This window comes from Castor canadensis, chromosome 13, assembly GCF_047511655.1.
Source record: "Castor canadensis chromosome 13, mCasCan1.hap1v2, whole genome shotgun sequence".
NCBI classification, from domain to species: Eukaryota; Metazoa; Chordata; class Mammalia; order Rodentia; family Castoridae; genus Castor; species Castor canadensis.
Window position 1 is genome coordinate 32,108,935 of NC_133398.1, and position 19,289 is coordinate 32,128,223.

At 38.0% G+C, this 19,289-nt stretch overlaps 1 protein-coding gene across 5 annotated transcripts in view; it reads right to left on the bottom strand.

Moving 5' to 3' along the window:
• Plppr1 (phospholipid phosphatase related 1) overlaps nucleotides 1–19,289 on the bottom strand; it is a 275,350-nt gene that overhangs the window by 137,513 nt on the left and 118,548 nt on the right. For 2 of the 5 annotated variants that reach the window (XM_074051360.1, XM_074051359.1), the window contains one exon: nucleotides 13,180–13,328. The exons of the other annotated variants lie outside the window; for them this stretch is intronic. The gene's annotated coding sequence lies outside the window, so the exon portion shown is untranslated. The remainder of the gene's footprint in view (nucleotides 1–13,179; nucleotides 13,329–19,289) is intronic. 5 annotated transcript variants of the gene reach the window in all.

Below are 19,289 nucleotides of genomic sequence, written 5' to 3' on the forward strand. Positions count from 1 at the left end.
ATGCACAAAATATGGATCAGAACATCCTATACATGGCTATGATATGGGGTTATGTTTAGTCAAGTTTGGCCAGCACAGAAGAGATCCAGAGGAAAATTGCATTGTGTTTGCTAGAATAGGTGCTGGGTTGTTGAATGCCAACCTAAAGATTTTAGATTTTCTTCATTAACTTTGGCTAAGAGAATGCAAGATGGGTGGCAATAAGTAACCACTGAAGTTAGGGAGACTTACCAGGAGCCATTATCATTTAGAAGAGAAAGAATTAGAACCACACAGAGCTGACTTCAATGTAGTTTCTGTATTGTTGAGATGAGCAGGGAGCAGAGGTAGATAATAGCTCCTGTTTGAAGTTAGGCCTCTCTGAAGTGGCTTAGAAGGGGCATTTGTTATGTTACCAAGGTTAAAGGACCAAAGTCAAAACTCCTGTCACCTGTTCCTCTCCACTGCTCTTTGAATTCTGATCTGGTCCTCATCTTTAATGCCACACTGATTTCTCATGATCAAAGCGATAGGGATCGTTAGTTACGCAGAGAAAAGAGACATAAGATCCAATGCAAGGTGAGAAATTGCTGAAGAAGAGAGTCTAGAATTCTAAAGAAAGTGTACAGGGAAGTCCCTTTGGACCTGGTGGTTCCAGGACAGCCCTCTATGGTCTTGCCTGCAGGGATGTGTGAGTAGTGGGGAGGCTGTGATTCTGTTGTTCTGCCAACAAAGGCTGCATTTTCCAATTTGAAGCTAAGCTGCCCAGGAGCTAAGCTGTTTGTTTTTCAGAAGGGGAAACAGGAAGAAAAAATAAAGTGTGTGTGTGTGTGTGTGTGTGTGTGTGTGTGACACAGAGAGAGAGAGAGAACATGTTTACCTTCTGGTATAGTGTTTGATGCCTGGGACTCCCAGATATCACCACCAAGAAGTCTCTGCATTCTCATGACAGGATAATTAATTAGCTGTGTTAGGCCCTGGTGGGATCTCACAGGAGACAGGAAAAAGAAGTGAGAGGAATTCCTTTCACCACAGGTGATTGTGGAGAAGAACACAAACAACACAGAGGTGAGTCATGGTTTGCCCACACTGTGACACAATCAGGAGAGCTCATGCTCTGGGATAAGCCAGCCTTAGAATTTTGAATGAGTATAATAATGCCAATTTTGCCCATTAGTTTCCTTGACAAACATTTATTCATGACTTACAATTCCCTACAGGCTTTATACAAGAGTATAGTTTTAGATCTTACATTTAACACTGTAGTATTAATTTTTATATAGTATAGAAATATACACTGTAGTATTAAATTTTATATAGTATAGAAATATACTGGCCATTATTTTTAATATTTTAACCTGCTACCCTCATCACTCCCAATTTTCCTTCCCTTACACCAACCTTATCTTTTATCTATTTGACATATTATATTATTTATTTATTATGTATATAATGCCAGATTGTAGATTTCACAACTCAATTTTGGGTCCACAGCTTCACTAGTTCTTTTGCTAAAATTACTTAAAAAAGGAAAAAAAAGAAACTATTGAGTTTTACTCCCCCTTTCTCTTTTAATTTTTAGTGGAAACTCTTATATGTGTTAAAGTGAAAGTCAAAATTTATACAGCATTTACTTATTTATATAAATATGTAAATTAGCCCTTCAAAGGTAGATTTGCTGTGTGAGAATGCTGCTATCTATAAACTTTGGAACGAAGCTAGCATATGTTCTACTGTTCTCACCATGTCCTCCTTTGTCCTGTTCTTTGCTAGCTTGTAACCTGGAATAAAATCTGAGCAGGATCACGGACAGCTATGCTTCAGCCTGATGTCACTACAGTGTCACCAACAGTAGGCTAACCTCCCTAGGTCAGTGTCAACTCCATCACATGGGTAAGAGTATGTAACTCTGCATCTAAATGAAAAAGTACTTATTTCATGGACTTGCAGTCTGACAAGTGGGGGTGTGAACCCAGGTCACAACCAGAATCAAGTAAGTAAACTAGACCATGTCCAGTGACTTGCTGTATTTCTGTTTATTCCTTCATATTACGAGAGGTCAATTACAGGTGTGTGTGTGTGTGTGTGTGTTGCTTACTAATGCCAGGTGTTCTGAAATCATTGGTTGAATGAAAGCTCTTTACACTCATCACTTGTAGCTCAGTTTTCTACTTTTTTCCTTCAGTGTCCAGATGTCACCAACTGAGAAGACACTGGTATACAACTCCACTTCCTAAGAAGGAACTGTTGTTGTAGAACATTAGCAATACTTATTAAACATTCTCCTTATTCAAGCAGATAAAAAGATTATTACTTAGCTTTGGCTAATACCCAGGACACCTAATTTATTCACATCTATTTTCAGAAAAGTTTTAGATTTGAATGAGTTAATTTCACAATTTTCTCACAGAGAAACCACAAGGCAGTCAAGTAGGTAGGTAGCCATATGCAGGCTACAAACCAGCCAGCAGGATTTTATGGGGAAGAAATTCATTCTTGAGACTAGAAGAGAAATCTGGATAATGAGATAAAGAGAGAGATAAAGCAATCAGCAGGAAAAACTTGAAAAGCACTTGTGGGTTCTGCCTAAAGCCCTTAATTAATCACATTCTCCACAACTCTGAGCAAACCCATCTGGGCAGCTGGGAAAATACAAACCCAGTGTGTAGAGCTCAGCAATGGGTCAAGGGCAGAAAAATGGTAGTTAAGCTCTGCAGATTTCAGAAGCTCCAGAAGACAAAAATCAAAACCAATGATGAGACCTAATTAGAAAGTCCCAAACTTAATAACGAGCTGAGCCCAGTTCTTCAAGTTTATCACATCATGCTAGGATGCCCTGATGGCTCTTAAAAAAGGGAAAGAGAGGACTGCAAAATAAGAACATGTGCTGTTGGCACGAGCATATCTCTAAATAAATAAAGACAATCACAAAAGTGTTTGTTTTGTCCTTGGGAAGCCAGGCACTTTAGTGACTGCTTGGTGGGTGAGCCAAAACTGTTTCTAATCAAAGGATTTACTAGGGTTTTGTACTGACACAGCCTAGGTGCAATTCAAAATCTCACATCAATTTTATGTTAGGACAAAGGTAATGCAGAAGCTGTTGTTCCTGTTTAGGGGCAGGGAAAAACACTACTGGGCTGATCATGCAGACATACCTGATTGGAAGGTGAAAATTGCAACCTCCAGGAAGACTGTTTGCTAAATACCCACTACCAGATGATGGGACATGGAATAACTCATTCCAATTCGTCTAGGAAGCTGCTCTTTTATACTTATTTTATAATTGTGGAAGCTGAGGCCCAGAGAGCTTAAATAACTTGCCTCAGATTAACAAGTGTTGAAGCTACAACATAAATTAGGTCCACTGGGCTCCAAAAACAGAGGACTCCCTTCTCTACCATTCCAGCTTCTCATCCTATACAACAATTATCTTGGATAGACAGGCCAATAATATTTTTGGAGAAGAAAAGATTGAAATATTTACACTATGTGATTACTATGAAGTAAACATTTAACATAAAGGCGTAAGAAAATACACCATGGCTTAAGTAGTATAAGTAGCCAAGCTATGCTTAGAGTTTCAGAAATAGACTTTTATAGTTTCAGAAAGGTAATAATTTTCCAGAAAGATCATAGTCTATGTCTGGAATATCCCCTTCTAAGACATTCTTTTCTCCTTATCTTAAAAAAAGTACTTATATTTTGAATGCTTCTGTGAGGTAGGCAGAGCTAAGCTCTCCAGGATTGCCTTAATGAGTCCTCATGATAATCTTTCAAAGCAGGCACTATTATCAATAAATCCATTTAACAGATAAGGAAACTGAAGCTTAGAGTAGTTGCATGACTTGCTTGAAGTCAGACAAAAATCTGCAGTACAAAGATACAAATCCAGTTTATTAATGTGGTTTGTAAGATGCAAGAAGACATGCAGTATATTAAAAGGAAGTAAATCCAATGAGTTTCTATTCATCTCTGCCTTGACATCAGTGAACAATTGGGCTTATTTTGAAGTCTGTAGAGAGATGTGCAATAACCCAATTCTTCCTTCAATCTAATCCATGCCCAAACTCTTCTCTTTCTCCCTGGTTTCCTAGAGCCAAAACAACTTTGATTTACCAAGACAACATGTAACTACCATGTATGGAGCCTATATCTGGATGCCTTCAATGAACACAAACATTCTTGTTCTATTTTCAGTCAGTTCTGATGATCGGAAAACATACTTGTATTCAGCTGATGATGCAATTCATGTAGGAGCCTCCCACTTGTATCTCTTGTAGGTCAAGGGCAAAAATTGTTGCTGATGAAGTGACATTACAAAAAGCAAAGACGCTTAAATGCTATTCATTGAAGCACAAGTGATCTTGAAGGAAATTGAGAGATATTTTTTTTCAAGGACAGCTTTAATAGCTGAAGAATTATAATGTTTTATATCCAGTCAACCATTTAGCTACAGACAACTTGTCACACTAAAGTGGTAAAATTTTTTTTAATATTTCAATAACATTTGAATGCATATGAGGTTAGAGTGACAAGGAAGTATAGAACTTTAAAAAAATCAATTTGCATTTACTTGAAATTCTTTCCAGTTCTATGATTTTTGTATAAATATTTATGGAATCCTGGTGGGATAATTAGATTATAAAACTTTATCCAGAAATTTGTCCAATTTTCTGCTCAACCTGAGCTTTTTGTTGCTCTTTGGCCTGTGTTAAATAAGTAATCATTTTAACAGCCATAAAGACCACATTTTAAATTCTCTCATTTGTTATGCATACTACATCATGGAATTTGTAATCCTTATTCTTGGACAAAAGTTTGAAGACTCAAATCCCATGACAAAATGGATTTCCCATGTGAAAGCTTTCATTTTGATCAAAGAAAAATAAAGTATCAAGTGCTCCCAAAGCAAAGACAGCAAAAAGCACAAATGGGCACTTTGCCTCCACAGCCAGACAACTTTCACATACGTGTTATCATGTGGTCCCCATGACAATCCTTAGAAGTGGAGATAACTATCTTACTTTACTGAGAACAAAACTAAGGAGTAGAAAGGTTAAGTAACCTGTTCAACACCATGTAGTAACTAAGTAAAGATAGTTCTTAAATCAGGTCCTCAGATAAAACCATTTCTCTAACTAAAGAATGCAAATGTGCAACTATACAGAGAGGAATGAACTTACTATCCTCTTGTTCTGCCCATTTCTAGCAAGTGCAAGTTCTCTCCAGCTATGCATTTTAGGAATGCAAATGAGAACCAAGGTCTTTGACGTACACTTAGTACCCTTGGTCCACATTCTTATCCCTTAAAATAATGTTATCACTACCAAAAATGTTTCCTAGTCCATCTTGTTCTGGCCCCATTATGTCATAACAAGCAAAATAGTTCCTTTTCATGGAAGAATCTTAAGTACAGTTCTAAGAGTCCAGTTCTAAAAGTCTCAGACCCTGGAAAAAGGAGACACAAAGATTAAATTATCAGTACACAGCTTGGACACAGTGGCTGCTCATTTTCACCAGATCAGTTCCTATCAATGCTCTCTCTCCTCATGGTTGCATTTCTCATGATATTCCTTTGTGTTTGCTTGTGGAAGTTCCCCTGTATCATCCTTGCCTCTCTGGACTCTTTGTTCTTTTGCATGACAGCTCTGATACACCATCTCTTCCCACCTGACTCTCCTTTAGCCTTTCTCTTTTGTTCCACAAGCCATTATTTCTTCACAGAAGCTGTAAAATATATATAAAGTAATATATGCATTGAGTTTAAAAATTCAAAAAAAACTACAAGGCAAAGCCCCAGTAACAGTCTCCTCTTCCACTCTGCCCAGCTCCATGTCCCACTCTTCAGAGTCAATCACATTAAAATATTTTAATTGTTTCTTCTGATACTCAATAATTAAATTCATGCTCTAAAGGGAAAATAATGTGATTAGTATCATTATACAGAGGAAAAGTCATTTTGACTCAAACTTCAGTGAAGAAAGTCCAAAAGAAACTATATTGCCACAACCCAAAGTATAACTTAAATATTTCAAATCAACACAACTCATAATGGGATGAACCTGAGGCTAGTTCCTGTATTTAAATCTCTATACTATCAGAGACTAAATACAGTATGTATTTAGTATGAATTCTGTGTATGTGATGGGTTTTTTAAATTTAATAGAATCTCCTAACTACCTAGACTAATTGCATTAATGATTTTTTAACATCTGTGTACTTAGTCACATAAACTTAACTTTGGAATTCTAATTCTGATCAATTATGAAAAATGAAATAAGACCTACTGCTGTTGAAAATAGAATTAGGCATCATCAATATTACATTATCAGTTATAAAAGATGGGGAGGAGAGGTTTTTCTTCTAGAGTCCTGTTCAGACACATTTTAACTCTTAAAATTGAGGGTGCATGACAGCTATATGAACTAAATTTAGTATACATAAACTTTTCAGATGAAAGGTGATAGAGTTCGTTCATCCCATGCCTCCATTCTCTCACCTATAAAGCCAATTTTCCAAACCGTAGGGAAGCTGTTGGCACATCTGGCACACACACCCCTTGAGCCTTCTACTTCAGTCGATGTGGCCTAACTCTCACCTATGCGGTATTCACAACATCTTTATCTGAGGCCATTTTACCAGAAGTATAGGATGCTTGCTCTGTCTTTTGCAATGCTGGCTGGAAGTGCCATGGAATTAAAACTCCTAAAAGCAGCCTTCAACCACTGTCTGATGGTATTCAAAGTAAAAATGCACCCTGCCCCCATTCCTTAGGGAATAAAACGCTGAGGCATGTAGTCTATCTATACTCCTCAGATTTCCTGGGGTTACGGTCCGACCGTGCAGTGGTAACTTCCTTGATTTTATCCGTTGTTGACTGTCTTTCTTCCATAGCTCATGATTCTTCTCCACATTTCTGTTCATCTTAAAGAAACTACTTAGACTTGCTGTTGAGAGATCCAAACTAAGATGTAAGCCAGCTTCTTTACTTAAATTCTGGTCCTATCTTCTCCTATCTCTCTTTTCTGTGGATCTACTCTTCTTCCTGGAGCCAATCTTCTCTCACTTTATGAAGAAACCCTCTCACGTCCCTTTCTAGCCGTCTTCCTTCCAACTCTGCCTCCCCTTTTCTTTTCATCCAATCTAAAGAGAGCTCCATATGCTGTCATTTTTCCATCTTTACTAATCTGGCATTTTTATCCATTTCTCTGTTGAGGCTCCTTTCACTACATGTCAACAATGACTTCTTTTGTACCCTAATTTGCTTGATTTCTCTGCAATATATGATGATGCAGAAGCCATCTTTAAGTTTCACTTGCCTTGGCTTTTATGAGACTACGCTCTTGTTTTTCTACTTATATTTCTAATTATTCCTTTGCAGCATGCTTTGCTGGATTTTATTCTTCTGAAAGCTATTTAAATATTTATATTCCCCAGAGTTCTCTTTTCCTGGCTAATTTCATTTGTCCCTATTGTTTTAACCATGACAACAGCTAACAGTGCTCATTATACTCAGGATTGATGATTCTTCTAAAGTCAGTCACATAGACACACCACCCCAATGGACGTGTTTACTGAATGCTTATGGCACCTAAATTTCATATACCCAAGACTAAACTCACCAATGTTAGCTCAAATCTTTTAGACTCTGCAGCTTAGTGAAAACTTCAAATGTCCAACCACCCATTCTCTTGTTCAAGGATCATAAAGTAATCTATTAACAAGTGAATCTTACCTCCTAAATATTTCTCAAATACACTCTCTCTATAATACACTCTCTCTATTTCCATTATCACAGGAAAATCAAATAATACAGGGAATAAAAAGTATAAATCTCACTGAATATTTAGAATCTGGCATTTCAAATTTCTCATTATAATAGCTCATTATTATCTCCTTCACATGGTATGATAACCTCCTATTTGGGTTCCTTATCTCTAGGCTTTTTCCAACCACCAATTCATTCTCAATCCTGTTGCAAAATGTTCTTTGTATAATAAGTGAGACTATGTCAGTGTCAGTTCACCAGTTCATAAAAAATAAAATCTAAGCCTCTTTACATGTCATATAAGGACCTTTATTATCTTAACCCTGCCTATTGCTTGCTATTTAGAATCACTTATAGTTCTTTGTAAATACCCAGCAAAAGCTCTTCTTAGCTTTTTGAATGCCAGTGATTTCATCTGTCTGGAAAGCATTCTCCTCTCCTTATCTTCCCATCGACATCCTAGTCATTCATTAAAATCTCCCTTGAGTCTCCCTTTCTGTGCTTTCCTGACCTTTCAAGACAGAATTAATCATTACGTCTTTGGTTCTATATTCGTTCTCTGTATATTTCTCTTTTACTGTGTGCATCATATCAAGTTATATTTGTTAGCTTTGTGACTGTCTAATACTAGAAAACAAATTCCTCCACCCACAATGAACTCAGGACCCTCTGTCAAATGCTAGTCATAATGTATGATCTACTGTACATTTGAAATACTTTATGTGCATTCTGGTTACCCATGGTATGTTGTGAAATCTCATCTTCCCTTCTAAACTATATGTTCCATGATGAAAAGATCAATGTCTGTTTTGTTTACTGCTGTAACCCCAGTGTCACATATTATGTCTACCATAAAAAGTATTCAATAAATATGTGCTGGCTATTTAGTTAATTCCTTATATTTTATTAATCTTCTTACTTTAGTTTGATAGTACTCACCCATGCTGGGGGGGTGGGCATCAAAAAATGCTGTCTGAATTGAATATCAGATACCCTATCCAAAGGACATGGAAATAATCAAATCGGTGTTTTTGAACAAGAAACATCACCTTCTTTAAATAACTCTGCATGTTTCTGTCTCCTTAAGATTACTTTTAGAATAACTTTAAATCAAGAAGCTTAATGATGAATTAGACCAAGAGAAGAAAGAGTGGCAAGTGGTTGCTTTTGTCACGCTAACTTGAATGGATTTATATAGCTGTTTTAAGTTTTATATTAACAAAGATTCTGAGGTTGTGTTTGATTTCAGTATAAACTATGCATTAGTGAATTAACATCATTTTTGAACTCAGCAAGAAGGAAGCAACTGAATCAGTGCTACGCAGCCACCAACACTTTATGAACCAAAAGGAGTGACAGTAATGCTGCTTCACTGTTTACGATGGTGTACGATGGTGTATTCATCCAGAATGCCAGAGAATCTGGCAATTAGACCATTACTTATTAGGATATTGCTATGCTATCCAGTCTAATTATAGACTGTTTCAAAGCAACAAGTCCTGTCTCTCATTTCTGCAATAGTTAATACCTTCCTTTGTTTAACTAACATTAACACACTCTCCTTTGACAGCAAGTACAAATATTTAAAGCCAAATAAACAAAAAGGCTTTCAGGTGTGCCAGCAAGTAAGCCTTCTAGGATGGCCCAGATTTATATAAATTCAGTTCTGTAATAAATGTTACCATCTTATATTTAAATATTGTCTGACATTTTTAAAAGTTGCTTCTCTTTCTGAAAAAGGTTCCAAAGAATTACATAGTCCAATCATAATGGCAACAATACCCATTGCTTTGGTGTTATTTAGTGCATAGAATATTTTCTACTAGCCACATAGGGCTTTTTATATCTAATTTGACCTTTAAAAACATACCATCTGGACGTCTGCTTGAAGACGCAAAGGTGTTTCAGTTTTACTCTATTCTCTAAAATACAATGTTTTAAAACAACTATTAAGGGGGGAAATCCATTTAGCTGGAAAATGGCAACACTCTCCCAACACTGTAGCACAGCATACCAAATAACGTGAAATGGAAGATATTGAGAAAGAAAACGTACTCCTTAGCACTCAAGCAGGAAGCAGATTACACCAAGAGCAATAGCCACTGCCCTTTAGAGCCTGTTGAAATGCCATTTTCTTTGAGGCAATGAGATCCAGTGATACAGGTTGTAAAAGAAATAGGTTGTGCCCCACAGAGCAGCAGGGAGGTGGGTCTGAAGGGGAACAAAAGGTGGCCCACTGTTTCATATAACTGCCTGTTTCGTAGAGACTCTCAGAAGAAATCGGTGTGGTACATGGACAAGAGACAGCAGTCCCCATATCATGACACTTAGAGGTTTTGGTGAAAACTATACCAGCTATTTAAATGACAAAAATTAAAATCAGGTACCTGACTAATATAAACCGAAAATATAACAAATTTTGTGAGAACACCTTTGAGACAAGAAGGCTCAGCCAAAGCTATGGAATGTCCCAGTTTACTTGTCCTCTTATCCTCTATACTAATATAATCTTCTGAAACTTATGGCCCACATAAAGATAACTATTAATCAGAGAGGGATCAACTTGAGACCTCTGCATAAAAGCTACAAAACTAAAGCAAAATTAAACAAAACAAAAATGAAATGCCAACGACAATAAAAGAAGATTATTGATAAAGAAAAAAATTAGATTAACACAGTATGAAAGGTAAGGTTGTATGACTAAATCTCAAGAGACACAAATATTAAAGATAGCTATAGAAACAGTCCTAAGAAGAGATATGAGATTCCAAATAGGTGATTATTATAAGATTATGAATATGATAAAGAGTGAGTTGGCAGAGTTTAAGAAAAGAAATGGAAAAGAAAAAAAGCATGATAAATGAAAGCTCCATTACATCATAAACACAACTGAAAATAGAGTCAAATATAGTAGAGAGGCTTGAAGAAATAAAAAGAAACAAAGACGGTAGCCTGAGTATAAAGAAGATGACTGGTGTAAAGACAAAGGAAATAAAGATTTGAAACTGAAGATAAAAATGACATACCGCTCCCTAAGAAAGCCTGATACGGTACTGATGGAGTTACTGAAATCCAAAGTTTTCAAAACAAAATTCTATAAGATGCCCAATGATAAAAGGCAAGGAAAATATATACTTCTAACTTCTTTCTAGTGACACTAAATATAGAATATAGTGAAGCAGTATGGGTCAAAGTCTAGGGAGAAGAAAATATGCTCCAATAATTTTATAAGCAGCCAAACTGGTTTCATTTTCTAGGCACCTTTAGTACAAGCCAGGTGTGGGGCTCATTGTGGGGAAGGGGAAGCCACCATGAGCAAGATGGAATACAAATAACTGAAAGGACTGTGTGATTTTACAGAACTCTGGAACTCTCATGGATAATCCCAGGAGGCACTCGAAATGGTAATGATCATAAGGTCAAGGAGTTTTTAAAGGCTGAGTTCTTGAGGAATTTTTAGTTGCATACTTATCCAATCATTCACTCAACAAATATTTGAATCCTTGTTATATTCTAAGGTCTATGCTTTATTCACTTAATTTTGGAGATACACATATGTATGTATATATGCACACATATCGTGGCAATTCCTTCTTTTAACTATAACTTTGAGATTAATGTTTTCCCAGTATCTCAGAAGTATGGAGGAAACACAGGAAGGATATAATATGTCTACTGGGCATACTTCTGTGAAGTAATATATAACATAGCATTTATCATTGCCTAAATATTTCTAATACAATTTTAAAACGTAAAAGAACTTCAAGGAGTTTTCAGTAAAATGTGATGAGAATTTAGTGATTGGAAATAACTACTTCAGAGAGCAGGATGGGAAGGAGCTCTAATGAAAGGTTTATAGTAACTGGCATTTGAGTTAAAAGTACATTTCGATATTTAAGGATGGAGGGAGAATGACATTCAAGCAGAGAGAGTTGTGGGAATACAGGCATAGAAGTAGGAAAAATTCTGGATATTTCCTGGAATAGAGAATGTCTGGTGGGTATTTTAATCCACCTTGTGTTGTTGTAACAAACACCTGAGACTGGTACTTCATTGGAAAAGAGATTTACTATCTCATAGTTTTAGAAGTCCAAGAGCATGGCACTGGCTTCTATCCTGTTCTGGTGAGGGCCTCAAGCAGACAGCATCACAGGGGCAAGGGCAGGAGCAGGGGTGAGAGTATCATATGATGAAACAAGAAGCCAGCAGTAGTAGGATAGGGCTAGACATGAGACCAGCACTGATCCCTTTTGAGGGTGATGCTACCAATGAATTAACCCCCTTCTATTAGGTCCACCTCTCAGAGGTTCTAGAACCTCAGCACCACTACAATGAGAACCAAGCTTCTGGGGTGAAAACCACATCTAAGCAGTAGGGAAGTCTTAGAAAGTAAGAAGAGATAAGACCCTATGAAACTTTAAAGGCTAGACAAAGGAGCTGGAGTTTCATTCTGCAATTGGGAGGTGCTATTGAACCAACATGTAGCCAGACCAACATTGCATTTGAGGAAGATTAATTTGTCAGAATCCTTTAGGATGAATAATAGAGTGACCACAGGTAGGGAGGCTATTCCCAAAGGCTAATGGAGGGGATGAGCAGAGGCAGGGAGAGCTTGACCTGAAATAATGGAAGTAGGGAAGGGTTGCTGGAGAGAAGGTTAGAGACTTATTGCAGGAGGTTCTGAAACAACAGTTTGCAAATGGCTGAGAATGAGGGACAAGAGGGGTGTATCTGAATCTCAAGTCTGGTTACTTGGAATAGCTTCTAGCACTTTCTTTCTGGGCCTCTTTCAGGATTTATGTGTGTAAATAGTTTCATTGCTGCAGCAAACATATGTAGGTCAGGACTTAAATACATATATCCCAGAGCACCCAAGATTATGGAACAGGGTCCTCAGGCAATGAGATTGGAGAGGGAAGCAAAGAAGATGGAGGCATAGGGGTATTACTGTGAGGGCTCCAGAAAGGCAGTTTCCTCAGTAGAGAGCATGGTATAACAAGGTGAGGGACCCTGGGCCAGCAGAGAGGCAGACCAGCACCACCCTAACTATACACAGGCGAGAGAGCATCTGGATTTCGCTTCAGTTGTGACCATGATTTTCAGTTGTGAGCCAGAAAAAAGATGGTAGTTCTGGGTTTGGCTACAATAATGGGCTTTATGGTCAAAGCACACCTGGGCTTATATTCCATTTCTGCCCCTTACTGGGTAAAATTAGGCAAATGACTTATTTTCACTAAGCTAGTCTTAGATATTAATATCTCACAGGGTTCTTGTGGGGATTTCATAGAAGAGAAGAGTAAAATAGAACTCAAAAAGCCTGAGACACATAAACACTTGGTTATGGGCAGCTAGTTTCCCTTCCACAGCCTCTGTGTGCCTGCTGCTGATTTCCCACCGTCACCTCTAGGTCCCAAAGCTGTATCACCCCTTACCTCCATATGTGTCCTCCTCTCTCCTGCTCCTTCCTGGGAGTCCTTTCTCTTCCTCCTGTTTCCTGTGTCTCTCCTCCTTCGAAATTTTGCTCTCTCTCCTTAGTTGGCAAGTGTCTGTCTCCTTTGCTTTTTGCTCCTCTGCTCCTCCCCTGAGGAGTTATGACCAAAAAGACTTAGAAGGAGCCAAAAAGCACTTCGTACAAAACTTTCCTTCTTGATTCCCAGAGCAGTTCAGAATAGCATACCCTAGGATTTTGAAGAATCATTTACCTTCAAGGGGCCCCAAATGACTATTTTCCTACAACCCACGTAAAGACAGAAAAACCACAATAATTCTCACAAAAAGCCTTTACTCTGGACAAATACAAGACAGTGCCCACAACTTATAAGTGTACAGAATTTGAAAATATGCTAGACCACTAGGCACTGAGCCACAGAGAGCAAGAGTGAAGTTCACATGAGGCTATCAAACCAGCCAATAGGTTATTCCAAGCACAGCACCTCTTTTGTTGGGGAGGATGAGAGTCATTCTCAAAGGCAGCTCCTCTTTTGTTCTGAAGTTACCAAGTGATTGGGCTATGAACATACTGTGTTAGAACTGCTAATGTGGTGGTTTTACCCAACAAGATGTTCTTAACATTCTACCCCTTGTCATGAATCAGAAACAGAGGTCTCTTAAAATTCTTCCCTCCCCCACAACAGGACCTATTTATTTTCCTGTCCTTCATTTATTAAAATAGGACATTTTTGTTAGTTTATGATATTATACAAGGGGGTTCGTGGTGACATTTCCATAGTATCTTGTTTGTTAGCTTAATTACCTACATGTATATATTTTTTTTTTATTGTTCTGCTGGGTGGGGGTACCTTGTGGCATTTACAAAAGTTCTTACAATATATCAAATATATTATACTTGAATTCACCCCCTCCCCCATTCTTGAACAGTTTATGATACCTCTTAAAATTCTTAATTAATGCTACCTGAAATGAACACAAGGCCTGAACTTGCAAAAATATTGACATCATTAAGCAAAGTATCTCTGTCTCTCATGTGTTAATGCCTTATGTTTCTGGCAACATCTTAAATTTATTGGAGGTAGGACCTTCCCTTCTGACCTCATTATAACAGTCTCTCATCACTTAGGGCTCAGGCAGTATGCTCTGTCCTGGTTGGGGGCAGAGAGGGAAATTAGAGACAGAGCATTTTGTTAATTGCTCTTTAGGCCCCTGCTGGGGAGTAGGGAACTCATTCCTCCTGAGCCTCCAGCTTGGAACCTGGTTGCTCAGCCAGTTTGTTCAGCTGATCTTTCAAGGATGATTTTATGCTGGTTTCTAAAATTCCTAGGCAATTCGAGAGAATGCAAGACATGAAATTCTGGTTTTGAAATATTCTCCCTTTCTTTCTGCATAGTTAGCTGATTGGCTAGATGGCTCTTTATATAAATGAATGAGAGGGTAGAAAAATGACACTGGAAATAGACTAGCTCAGAGTATGAAGGAGTTTGCAAGTCACTCTTCAGGCCAGTACTTTTCAAAGTGTGGTCTCTGGGACACCAGCACCAAATCTCTTGAGACTGTTAGAAATACAAGTCCTCACACCTCACTTGTATTGGTTTGCTATTGGACTGTCATAACAAAATATCAGACTGGGTAACTACAATAACAGAAATGTATTTTCCCATAGTTTTAAGGAAGAAAGCCAAGGCCAACATGTCAGCAAGTCCCCTCACCACCACTTCCCAGCTTTCTCCATGGCTTGCAGATGGCTCCTACTTACTGTGTTCTCATAGTTTGTGTCTCTATGTGTCTACCTCTTCTTATAATACACAGGTCATTTTGACTTAATTACTTCTTTAAATGTCCTACCTCTAAATAAAGTCATAATCTGAGGTGCTTCAGCATATACATGTGAGGGTGAAGGCATCCCATAATACCATCCCAGACCTACCAAATAAGAAACTCGGCAGCAGGGATGGCAGGAGGATATTGAGGAAGGAGACAGCAGTCTGTCTGGTAAACTTTAGATGGATTTTGATAGTCTAAGATTTGGGAACCACTGCTGTGAGTAAAGGGAGCATTAAAAATTTCTATTCAGAGCAACAATATAACACACCTGTATTTTACTAAGAACATCTGGCAACAATATGGAGTTTTTAAAGAGGGAACTATAGGTAAGGGGACCACTTAGTGGGCTGTTGTAGTGAAGTATAAGAGATGATGAGGAAATAAAGGTATCCATCCACTTTTTCCATGCCTCACCCAAGCAGGCAAAAGTTATAATGGAAAAAAATCACACAATAAATTGTTCAATACTTACCTTGCCAAAACTTTCAGTACCCTCTGCCAACCTCACTACACTCTGTCTCTAGGTTTTCTTTTCCTACTCAGACTTGATTTGGTTCATAGTACTTATCTCAATCACCTTAGTTAGAACGCCTTCCCATATATATATACACACACACACACATATTTATTTATTTATTTATTTATTTATTTATTTATTTTTTGTGGTACTGGAGATTGAATTCAGGACCTTACTCTCGCTAGGCAGACACTCTTCCACTTGAGCCATGGCCCAAACCTTTTTTGCTTTACTTATTTTTCAGGTAAGGTCTTGCATTTTTGCCAGGGGTCAGACTCAGACCAAGATTCTCCTACGTACCACGCCCAGTTTATTGACTGAGATGGGACCGAGACTGGCCTCCAATCATGATCCTCCAGATTTCCACTCCTAAATAGCTGAGGTTACAGGCATAGTTCACTGTGCCCAGTCCTCAATATAAACTTCTTGAGAACAGGAGCCTTGTCTGTCCTATTCTTTAAAGGGGGGAAAAACGCATGAAGGAATTAAGGAAAGAATAATGGACAATGAAAAGTCACCAGAGCTAAGACAGAAAGTTTTAGGAAAACCTGAGAAAGATTGTAGAACTATTTCTGGGTTCTTGCCTGGAAGGATGTCTTAAGTGAAGTGGGATAGAGGAGAAAAGCTAGCTGGAGTAGCGAAAGGGCAGATGGGGCAGCCATTCTGGCCACACAGCTTGCATGGATAGAGGAAAGACTAACTTTCAGAGGAAGTTCCTTGTGTAGGAGTTCCTCTGGTTCCTGGGGAAGAGACCAATCAAGTCAACCCAAGCCCAAACAAAAGTATATGGAGTCAGGCCATGTTGAAATACAAGCCCACCTTCAGAAATGCTGGTGGACCTGACCTGACTACTATGGTCAGGAGAAGCCCAAATGTCACCCCGTAATCTTTCTTTAATCCATCCTTTCACTGACTAATTAACTCATTCAAAATAGATGGCAAGAGAGAGAGAGAGAAAGAGAGAGAGAGAGAGAGAGGCAGTATGATATAGTGATACAACATTTAATAGGCAAAATCTACAGCCAGATTGACAAAATTTGAATCCTGTCTCTATAGTTATTGCAGTGAGATTCAAGCAGGTTAGTTAAACTTTCTGTGCCTTGGTTTTCTTATTTGTAAGATAATCTAATTAAATATTTTCTTGGTGGTAGAGGAAGCTTCAATCTAGTGAGAGAGAGGATCAGATAGATTAGGATGGGAAAATGTGGTAAAGGTTTGGAATAGCTATGGAGGATAGAAAGTAGAATTGAGGGTGGCAGGGAGAACCACATTGGGATTTAGAATGATAAACCTGCAGTGATATGACCAATTAGCAGAGCTTAGCTTTTTATTTTCTATATTGTTAGGCAACAAAGAAACCGAAACCAAGTCAATCATAGCGTTGATCTGGGTGGGGAATCCCTGGGACTGAAATTCCAGGGATCATGGGAATAGAAGATTTCAGTGACAGAGATTCAAGAATCAGGTATTGCAGGATTTCCCAATTTCAGCTACTTATATGCTTATTCATGACTTTCTCATGTCTATCTAGTTGTTACATAATTAACTTTAAATCTACTATTTTTTATTTAGTCTCATTCTAAAACCAAGTATGAAATCATGAATTACATCCTTTTCTAATGATCATTCATATGCTTTTAAATGCTCATATCCACATACAACCTCAAATCCTGCTCATCCTATGTTAGGAAAAACTCATTATCATTGTTAAGAATTCAGGCTTTAACCTAAGTTTAATTCCATCTAACAGAAAATAGTGATATTTGCTACAGTGTGAGGTTTAGAAAAGTAGCGATAACATTTACTTCACAGATCATAGCAAAACTAAATAATCACACAAAATGTTTAATATAGAGGCTCAATAAATTATCATTATTATTTTATCAAAAGTGCTAGAACTCAGGGCTTTGTACGACAGGTGCTCTATCACTTGAGCTATTCCCTTTAGCCCTTTTTGTTCTAGGTTATTTTTCAGATAGAGTTTATGTTTTTGCTTGGCTTTGGACTCAGACTAAAATCCTCCTGCCTATTTGCCCCCATAGTTGGGATCACAAGCCAGCTCAGTAACTTACTGCCTCAGCTGGCCTCAAACCATGATCCTCCTGATCTCCACCTCCCAAGAAGTTACGATTAAAAGCACGAGCCACTGTGTCTGGAGAATTATGACTATTTTTGTTATGCCAACCCCCATAGTCCCTAAGAATTTATGATCTAATGGTTAAATAGCATGAGACATAGTCAATACTTTCAGTCTGAACTCTTCCCTCTACCACAAGAAATTCACATAGCTTCTACTAGGAGGCCCATCTCTCCTCACAATGTCTAACATAATGCCAGGTTCTTTGTAGTTAGTGATTAATGCTTATTTTCTACTCAAGAAACTCTGGCTGAATGAATATGACACTCCTCACAAGATAAGCTATACAGAAGTATTATATTTTCTTCCAGACAGCAGTGTTATATTTTCTTCCAGACAGAAACTTCCATATTTGGAACCTTTTCTCACTGGAATCCCAACAGGTGTCATTATCCTGACACCTTAAGCATAGTGTTACCTACTGACACACCTTGTGGTAGCCATTGCCTGGAGCACACTCTCTTCTTTCTCAAGTGTGCCTTGTGTTTGCTGTTGCTATTTATTTTAGTCTAGCATCCAAATGCTGTGCTATGCTTCCTATCTGGCCAGATGTAACATATTCACATTAAACTGTAGGTGATCAATAAGTTTTACTACATAACCCACCAGAACAATCCTTCTTACAATGTACTGACCAAATTATATGGTACATAATTTCTTGCTACCTTTTTATCTCCATTCTCCCACACTAACTCTGAGGGCATAGCAATCTTGTCAGCTCCTCTTCTATTAGGTCATTATGTGTTATTAAATAACTGCCATACTGTACTTTCTAGAAGGGGCCATTTATTCTTCTGTCAATAGATGAAATGACAGAGCACTCCAACTGCATATAGCACCCCACATCCCATCCTGCCTTTAACCATTTGCCAATGCATGTAATAATACAAAGAGATTATACAACAATTTCCACCCTAACCTTTTCAATGCTGTTTTATTCTTAATGGATTTTTGGTTTTGTTTGTTTGTTTTTTGTGGTACTGTGGTTTGAACCACATGCTCATGCTTGCTAGCCAAACACCATACAACGTGAGCCATGCCTACATCTCCTTTTCAAAAGTACTAGTACCTCTTATATATAGTAATGACCAATGTAGTAGATTTCAACAGGCACTGAATGAATGATACTTGAACTCAGTCCATTTTGAGAAGCCTATTTTATTTACTTACTAGCTTTGTTTTCTGTTTCTCTCTAGAAAAAAAATCCATTCTTCAAAGGTAATTTTGTGAGATTATTTAGAACCTTAGCCCTTTAGGTGACAAAAAGAAAGGAGTGAAGATGAGTGAGATGGGTACGTGAGAAACAACATCTTTCCAGCTCCTTCTGGACTCCCACTCTCCTTCTCATTTGGAACTATAGATTTGGAAGCCTTGCCTCATTAGTTTTACAAATGGCAAACAGGCAGATGTTCATTCCACTTGCTCAGATGAGCAGTGGAGACACAGTAAGAAAAGACTCTTCCACTGATTCAGATCTGGATCAGATTCCAGGCCCTCAGTCTTAGGCCCAGAATTTACACTCACTTCCATCTCTTGCTTCAAAATGTCTGTTCTAGGCACACTGTGCGTGTGTGATACAGGGAAATATGGGAACTCTGTACTTTCCACTC